The 7,789-nt window shown below is 50.2% G+C and overlaps 1 long non-coding RNA gene across 1 annotated transcript; it reads left to right on the top strand.

Moving 5' to 3' along the window:
• The first annotated feature begins 6,095 nt into the window (after positions 1-6,095).
• Positions 6,096-7,505, top strand: LOC109745183 (uncharacterized). Its single transcript, XR_012186757.1, has 3 exons — positions 6,096-6,222; positions 6,304-6,523; positions 7,081-7,505. It is a non-coding gene; the product is annotated as an uncharacterized lncRNA (long non-coding RNA).
• Positions 7,506-7,789: the final 284 nt, after the last annotated feature.

Here is a 7,789-nt window from a genome sequence, read left to right as displayed (position 1 = left end):
ACGCGGAACGCGAAAGTCTGGGCATCCCAGACCCCTTGGCGGAGTTCACCTTCCCGCAGGAGCGTGACGTCCTCAGGGCCCGGTATCGTTGGGACCCAGTGAAGAAGGTTTTCGAGACGGACGCGGTCACGACGGAGTTCATGAGACTGCTGGTAATTTTAGTTTCTGATCAATTTGACTGCACGTTTAGTCAAATTTGTAAACGATCCTTGTTCCTTTTGCAGAGAGAGCAGCACCGGATTGCGGCCGAAAGCGACTCGCCGTCTGAGGTGTTGGCGAGGCCCAAGTGGGACGCCCCATTCAACAGGGCCTTGAACATATTGAAACGACTCCTGGTGGACACTCGGCCGTCGTATGGACGCGTGCACGGCGTCGGAGACGGCACCACGTGGAAGAAGTACTACCATGAGACCACGGAGGAGAGAAAGGAAAGACGGAGGTTAACTGAAGAAAACATCGACAAGAAGGTTGAGATTGCGGTTGAGAAGAAATAAGGTGAGATAGTCAAAGCAGTGGTAGCTGCTACAAAACAGGAGTTGGCAGCTACGTGTGGTGTCTTGGTTCCGGCTATCGTCAGTTGGAGCAGGAAAAATCCAAATAAAGATGCAGCGGACTTTCCCCTTGCCGACTTCTTCGGGAGCAGCCCGACTAGCGTTACACTAGCACCTGCTCCAGCACCTGCTCTTGCACCGGCTCCCGCACCAACTCCTGCACCGGCTCCCGCACCTGCTCATAGCAGCCCGTCCTCCGTCTCGGACGTGCTTGGCGGTGCTTCGTCTTTGGATGAGCTCGACGCCCTCACGGTACCTGTCACACCGGCCCTCTTCAATAATTGTATAATCTCCCGTTTCCGTTGCCTTTTGGATGTTTCATGTCGCAGACATGTCTTTGCAGGCCGACGAAACCCCGTGCACCATACTGTACACTATCACGGGCCAGAAGGTGTATGTGGGAAACGCAAAGGTAGTGAAGCCGAAGGAATCATTGTTCCACAGTTGGCCGATCCCCCCTGATGTCTTCAAGGTTTCCGTGGCCAGTGTCAAACCGGGCCACGAAAATTTGGCTCTTCCGGTACTAGGGGGAGATGACGACGAGACCCCGTAGAGGCTTGGCGATTGCAAGACTTGCGTCCTGTTGTGGCCAAAGAGTCTGCTTTGTCTGGATGCGGCCGGGAGCACACCCGCGACCACGCAACCTCAGCAAGGTATGAACATGAACACCCCACCTACCCAATTAGCGCTGCCTGTCGTGCCGGGTGATAACGGACGGGGTGAGGAAGAGGCTCCATTAGTCGCTGATGACATCGCCGCCGTCGAAGAAGCAATGCATGATATTGATGCCATAGATGAGGATGAGGATGACGATGGCACTCTGCAGTATCTCAATACCGGCGCCTATGACGACGGAGGATTGATGGCTCAGCAGTATGAGTACTCAGGGTTTGAGCGTCATGAGTCGGTGCCTGAATTGCCGTCTACGGAGGCTGAACGTATTATAGACGACCTTTCAGCACCAAAGAAGCATAGGAACAGAGCGAGGAAAGGCAACAAAGGTGCTCCTATGATCCATCCGCCTCCGCAGCCCCGGGTTCAAGACCGTATACCTGTCTCCGGTGCGGCGAAATACCATATCCCCGGTGAACCAATCCTACCTAAGGCATCGGTAGAGGCCATACACGGCGTTCTAAGGAGACTTCATGATGATGTGCTGCGGAGAGAGAAAAGCCTAATCGCCTAGGAAAATCCAGGATACCCACTTACGTGGTTAACGTGCCGCGGCAAAGGTCGTACGTCGACACATTCCCCGGAGAGAAGTTCTTCCTTCGATTCGATTACATCTTCGACATGTTTCACTTGAAGAAGCTAGATTTTACGTTTGTCCGCCTTTATGCCTTGTACATGAACTACATCACCGGGATTGAGCAGATACCTTATATATGTGTCGCTGACCCGTACTTCATGCACGAGGGCTTCTTGGCAGTCTGCGCAGAGCACCGTGAATACGCGAAGGACTACATCGTCGATTTCATGGTCACCAATAAGGACAAGGAGACGATTCTCGTGCCTTATCATCTCATGTAAGTCATCTGCGCGGATATCCTTCCTTCGATTTCAATCTTTCATTTGCACGGTGGAGGCTAATTAATTTGAGGTGTGCTTATTTTGCGTAGCGGTGGGCGTGCCGTCCTCATCATCCTTTACCCCCGATACTCCCACGCTCTTTACTTGGACTCGTCGAAGAACATGAACAAAAAGGATTACACCCACATCAAGTCTATTCTCAACAGTGCTATCTTTTACTACGGCGTAAGGGGTGGAGAGATCAAGACCAAGAAGGCAAGGAACGGCAGGCCCGCCTTCGGCCATAAGACCGACTTCTGCTGCATCCAGCAACCGAGTGATACTCTTAGTGATGGATTCTATGTCCTACACCACATGTTGGAGTAGAGACGGGATCAGCAGAACCTTCGCATGTCACCTACATCCGGCGATGCCCATATTCTGCAATGGGCAAAGAACGTAGGAGATATCCGGATCATCGACTTCGAGCTGAGTTCTATCACATCGAGCATGAACTTTCCCAAATAACCATGAATGAGGTCCTCGAAAAAACAGGGATGTTCTACGAGGAAGGGCAAATGTCGCGGGAAGACGTCCGAACACGCGTAGCCGCTCAGCGTCTCGACCTGAAGACTTTCACCAAGCTCGGGGACTATCTCCCTGACTTGGATGGATGGCGCAACATGTTGGAGTGATTGTTGATATATGGCAATGTGTCCGTTTAGTCCATACTTTCTGAATGACGAAACTTTGAGTTATGCACGACGAAACTTTATTTGTGATGTAATTAAACCGTCCTCCTCAACTTGCAAAGATCACTCTAGTTAGGGCAGTTTTGGTACGATGAACTTTGTCATTTATGCTTATGATATGTTGCCTCTATTTTTGCCAAGTCTGTCTCTTTCTGTTGCTCAACTATATATGTTGCATATCATCGACTCATGTGACGATGCAGGTGCATAGATCATCGATGACGAAGAAGTGCGACGTCAGGAGTATACGACGAGTGGCCGGAGTGTCAGGCCAGGTGTATCGGTTTCCGGTTTCCGAGCGACAGCCAGTATTTAGTTTAGGTTCACGCTTGTGCGAGAGAGGGATACTAACTCATGTACTGCATAGTTCCTCTCTCACTCATAGTGATAGCTCTTCTCGCGTATATCATTGTTTAGATGAATGACGATGTAATTGCAAGTAATCGAGACTTGTATCGCTATTTTCGAGATGATGACGAGAGACCACTTTGTGTTGGATGATGATTATGATGATGACATGATTTGATGCTATGATTACATTTGTATGTGTATGATATGCTAAATATTAATGTATAAAGCCTGTTCAAATACAAAACAAATATGCAGAAAAAAACAAAAACTAATAAAACTAACAGTAGCGAGGGGAATAAAGTTAGCAGCAGCGCGCACTTACCAATAGCGCGCCCTAGTTAACAGCGCTGCAGCTATTAGCAGTAGCGTGTTGCACTAAAGCTCGCTGCTGCTAGCCATGTATAGCAGTAGCGTGGGTCAGCACGCGCTACTGATACATGTTAGATGTAGCGTCGTATCAGTAGCGCACCAAATACCTGCGCTACTGCTAGGCTTTTCCATAGTAGTGGCCCGTTGCCGGCGTGCGGTGGCTCCATGGCCAGGCGTGGTAGGAAGCCGAGCTCAGGTGGTTTCGGAGATCTGCAATGAGAGAGGAAGGTGAGAGGGAAGGAGAGGAGAAGAACTAGAAGTGTGTGTGGGGTGATGCTCCGGCGAGCTCGCCGGCCGGCGGAGGTTGATGGCGCTCGGGACGGGAGCTCGGTGTGGATGTGCTTACAATTGGCAGGGACGATGGCGACAGAGGTCCCCAACAACGGCCGCCTCCTGGTCTTAGATCCAGGAGCGGAGATTCTTTCTGCAATGAAGGTCCTCTTGTTGCAACAAGGGTCTTTTTATCGGCGACGGACACGGCCATGAGTCAACGACGGATACTGTAGCAATTGCGATATTGATGGCCACAAGCAGAAGGTGGTTTCTACAAGAAAGGTACTATTGCAATTGCGACGAGGGAAATAGAGAATATGAACACGTACAGACCAATGACACGGTGAACATCATAGATCAGACGGCTTGCGTCCAAATCAATCTCTTTCAAAAATCAGTCGGCCGACTCGTGTAGCATGCCCCTTATATCTCACACGGTTCTCAAATCTTCTTTGTTTTGCCCCTTATATCTCACACGGTTCTCAAATCTTCTTTGTTCTTCTGTGTTCAAAAAAAAAAATTTCTTCCGCTAGCCTTCGAGGACGAGCCGTGCGCGTTTGAGGAGAAGGAGTTGCATCAGCGGAGAAGGACCGCTGGCCGGCTGGGTCATCACTGCTCCTGCCGTGCAAGAAAGGAAGGAAGTCTCGAAGGTGAGAAGGAAAATCTCATCTTCTTCTCGGTGCTTTTCTCGTATTACGCCTGTTAATTTCCATCTTATTCTCGATCGTGCCGCCCGCCGTCACCGTGCAATCCAACCGGAACCCCCACCTTCATTCCCTGCTCGGAGGGTGCGCTGGCGGGTGATGGCGCTGGTGCCGAACCCAAGCCAACCGGGCCTCCGGATCTACAAGCCGAGTTTCTCCTACTGGTACCCTTCGCTGGAGCAAGACTCCGAGTCCAGATCTCATCTGCTGCACAAGATTGGCGCCTTCTACCGCAAGGCGCGGAAGCGGCTCCCGCGCAGCCAGCACCGCCGGCCGCAGGGCCTCTGTGTCGGCCTCCTCGACCCGGTCTCCAACATCGTCATCAACAGTCTCATCTCCTCCTGCAAGCGCAAGCGCGGCGGTGGATCCAGTTGCTGCAAGGGTGTGCAAGACGACCTGGAGCGCCGCTCGCTTGACGCCCTGGTGGCGTTCCTCACCCGCTTGTTCCCCAACCTACCCGAGAGCCTGGCCGTGCACTACCTGCGCCTCGCCGACGCCGACGCCCTAGTCGCCGCCTGCGTCATCGTGTCGCACCATGGCATGAAGAGATTTGATGACTCGGAGCCAGCCGTCCTGGACATGGCCCCCATCAAGTGTGCCGCACTGGCTGTCGGGTACCCCGACCCCGATCGCCTCGTCCATGCCTGGCGCAACATCTCCGGCTGTATTGACGACACTCTGCACCTGCTCGCCATGTTGCACAAACCATCGTCCGACTGCTCCCATGGCACTAGCAAGCTCGCCAGGATGCTTAAGACACCACCATCCCACCGCTCCTGCATCATTAGCAAGCTCACCAGGATGCTTAACAATGGACCATCGCCCGGCTGTGAAAAAGACATATGGTGGGCATGGCGGCTCGCGGCTTCTCGTCGCAGTCGTCCCTGCAGCGACCCATACCTGCACACCGGCTTGCTCAGCCGGACGCTCCAGGACGCCATCCACGGTTTTTACCTCCAGGCCCTCGCCTGGTTGCCAGCAGGCTCTAGCTTCCACCGCAGCCTGCTCAAGGCCGCCTACTGCTACGGCCCTCTTGATCCCATCTCAAACATCATCGTCAACACCATCTGGTATGACACTGCATTCCCACCTACCATGAAACTCGAGCTGGACCTGGATGTGATCGGCACGCAGGGTCTCCACCGGGTGGAGAACAGCTCCTTGTATGGCCTGGCCTCCTTCCTCTGCACACGCTATCATCGCTTCGATTTCCATCAAGCTCTGCAATGCCTGGTCCAGGCAGATGCCAACCTTGTGCTCGCCGATCCCAACCTTGAACCTTCCACTCGCTCTGCCCCATCCTTTGGAATGTGGGGAACTGTGCTGATGAGGTGCCGACCAGCTTCTTCCCCCCTTTGCAATGTTGTTGAAGCTCAAGGCCCCCCGGACACCAGTCTAGAGGAAGCCTTCTTGGCCGCCGCGACTGCAGCCTCTCACCCCATCCCGGACGCCCAAGTAAAGCTTCTCACTTCATGTAAGGCGATGTTAGAATCTGCCTTGCCTCTGCTGCAGCATGGCTCTGACAAGCTTTCTTATCAAGATGTTAAGCGGCTTGCCATGTTGTTGTGTCCCGAATCTGCCCATGACTGCGAAAGGGCATTTCTCCCACTCCCCCTCACTGTTTACCCCCTTGCAAAGCTAGCAGGCATGTATACAAGAATCTCCAAGAAGGTAAATGCTCTGCTGAATGCATATGCTCAGATGCCAAATGGGGTAGGTTCTGATGTTCTTGTTGTTGGTTATTGCTAACATTTCTCATCTACTGGTATATGCTCACTAAATGTCGAATTGCAGGATCCGAAATTCGAGCTTCATACGATTTGTGGTGTGAATGATCGTGTCTGCGGCCCTACTTCCTTTCCTCCTAAGTATGGCCACTCTCATGTCAATTTCGTGGCTACTCCCAAAAGCCCTTGTGGTGGTCCTGCGGCTTTGTTTTTTGCTGAAATTAGCAACAATGACCAAGACGACGAGTCCTTCTGTTGCCATGTTGCTCTGCCTCCGCCATGTGCTGGTATGCTATAACCAAACCATATGCCAATATTTTTTCCCCTGTCCTATCTGGTATATCTTGCTGTAAATGTTATATGCAAAGTCCGAAGCACCATGATGCATCTTTACCATAGCTTACCATTTGACTGTTTTATTATTCTGTCAACCTAAACCCTCTTATCCAGAGTAAAAACTAAAAGGGGCGGTCATTCAAGAAAAAGAAGTGTCGAGGATAAACATAATTGAATGAATTTACTTGAATGTCTACATGTTTATAGGTTTGTTAACTCAAACGTTTCGATCAAGCAGCCTGCCATAGTGATCAACATGTAGCTGGATGGTCCCTTCATCACCGTGCTCATTTCGTCATTCAACAAAATAACAATAATGGTTTAGAAGCAGCTATGTCGGCCATCCATGCATCGTTTCTATAGGCATTACGTATGGTTTCTGTCAACATTCTAAGGCTCCATGTTTGGGAAAGCTTGAAAACTGCAGAGCATTTCACTTTTGATATTTTTCTATGCACATGTAGTTTATGTTATAACCTTCAATATTAATTATGTCATGTGTTGGCAGCACAAATTCGGTGTCTTTACTGTGAGTACATTGGGACTAGAATTGTGCATCCAGCCGGGATAGACTTCCATGGGCGTGAGTCGGAGTTTGAGAAGATGGCCTGCGGAAAAGACCCCCGTAACGGTGAAAATGTTCCTCCATGGAGGGCACCATACTACAGCAACTCGCAAATCATCAACAATAGGCGCAGCTTCGCAGAGAATGTTTATGGCAGAAAGAAAGAAGATAGCCTCTATGATGACTTGGATGAGCACAAGAGTGTGGATCTGGGGTCCATTAGTATTCGACAACTATTTTTAGAAATCTAGAGTTCTGTCAAAGCTACACAAGACTGAGTATGATGTGTAGTTCTGTGACTATGCAAAACAAGTTAAGTTTATGTTGTCTTAGAGGTAGGATAGTGCTCGTGAAATCTAACAAGTGGTTATTGTACTAGTATTACAATATCCTACGATGTGTGTTAGTAATGGTATTTGAAAGATTTGTGTTAGTGATGCTATTTGAGTGTGGAAACTGCAGTATATATAATCTAAACTATGTAACTGCTTTAGTTAGCAGACGGTGCTGCATCTTTGTTGTTGAATTTGGTCGTGCTCCCAGATATGCACTGCTGAGCCTGTGGAAATTTAGTTGTATTATATCATTTGCTGTGTGGTTTATCTTACATGATCCAGTTTCTGTTATTTCTCTAGTTGTTTTCTATACTTGC

Source organism: Aegilops tauschii, chromosome 6 (genome assembly GCF_002575655.3).
Source record: "Aegilops tauschii subsp. strangulata cultivar AL8/78 chromosome 6, Aet v6.0, whole genome shotgun sequence".
Lineage (NCBI taxonomy): Eukaryota > Viridiplantae > Streptophyta > Magnoliopsida > Poales > Poaceae > Aegilops > Aegilops tauschii.
This window is presented reverse-complemented; position numbering and strand designations above follow the sequence as displayed.